Here is a 1,620-nt window from a genome sequence, read left to right as displayed (position 1 = left end):
AATTCAACCATTGCTTGGCTCTATCTCTCAAAGAAAACCCAAACAATAGTAAATGCACTGCTTCTGAAGGAACACCATTCATTTTCATTGTGCTGCATATTTCGTAGAAGACTTCCAAGTGTTGATTTGGGTCTTCATGCGGTCCTCTGCCAGATTGATTTTGCTGCACCAAAGATATAATTGAGGGTTTGATCTCAAAATTATTTGCTTCAACTGAAGGCTTTGAAATACTAGATCAGAAACCTCTAGCATAAGGTGCTGCATAATCTTTTAATGATCTATTTGCCATAATAGAATGTTCTTGTTCTTCTTGTTGTCTTTGCAGAATTTTTCTTCTATGAAATGTTCTGTCTATCTTAGGGTCTAGAGGAAGAAGTTCTCCTGCAAAGTTAGATCTTCACATACACAAGAACAAGATAGCAAGATATGTTTACGAAAGAAAAAGAAAGAACAAGACTAAATCAAAAGAAAACAGAGAAAAGTTAGACAAGATGTTAGAATCAAAAATGCAGAATTAGAATTACAACAGAGAGAAATTGACAAGAATGTTATACAAGAAATGAAAAAAATTATGAAAACATAATTCTAACAATTAGTTACAACTATGCAAATGAAAAGAAAAGTTATGTCAAGTCTAACTCAATTGATAATTCCTAATGTTATAGCGCAGTTCCCGGCAACGGCGCCAAAAATTTGTTGTCTCTCCACAAGTGTACAGAAATATCGCAAGTAATATAAAAGATTATCGTATCCACAGGGACTGGAATAAGCACTAAGAATATCTCAAAATGAATTAGCTAGACAACAAATCAATGAATTAACAAAGTCTAGGTGTAACTATGAAAAGTAAACGAAAGAATGAAAGAATAGACAACAAGAATAAAGGCAATGATAAGGGATATTCTAGGAGTTTTGTTTTCTTTGTAAAGTTCTTTAATGTAAATGATCTACCAAATCCTTTTTCTCAATTGTCCATCATTTGTAGAAGGTTGTCGGTTCTCTCTTGCAATAGAGAACCGACCTAGGACTGAAATCCATACCTAGATTTATCAATTAGGAATGAATCTATGTTGTCCTTACACGGGCTTGCCTGTCACGTGCGTCCCTCAGAAAATCAACATGAGAATCCATCACTGATCAACCCATCAAGATTTAAAGATTAGTGCATAAATCTATCCCACCCTCTTGAAACACCTAATTTTCCTTTTAAGATAATCCCTCAAACGTCCTTACACGGGCATGTTCCTGTCACGAAGATCCCTCAAAAAATCGAATGAAGAATTACCTCTACAAGATCCACAAGATATCCAAACATTCAATCAAGCATGGTAATTAGGCACAATCACAACATTCTACACAAGACCAAATAGATACAAAATAGGACAAAATCATAGAAATGAGAATTGACATATCCACAAGAGTTTTACATCAAGATTCCCTAACAAATACTCCCTCCATCCTAGAACAAGAAGTCTACTCCATAAATTGAAGAAAGAATCCGAAAGAAACAAAGATTACAAGCATTTCTAATCCCTCAAATCCAAGAAAGGAGAGAAAAAAAACTTATCTACGGAGAAGAATGGTCTTCGGATCCAATCCTTTGATCTTGGAGTCGAATCG

This window comes from Zingiber officinale, chromosome 7B (assembly GCF_018446385.1).
Source record: "Zingiber officinale cultivar Zhangliang chromosome 7B, Zo_v1.1, whole genome shotgun sequence".
In the NCBI taxonomy this organism is placed as follows: Eukaryota; Viridiplantae; Streptophyta; class Magnoliopsida; order Zingiberales; family Zingiberaceae; genus Zingiber; species Zingiber officinale.
This window is presented reverse-complemented; position numbering follows the sequence as displayed.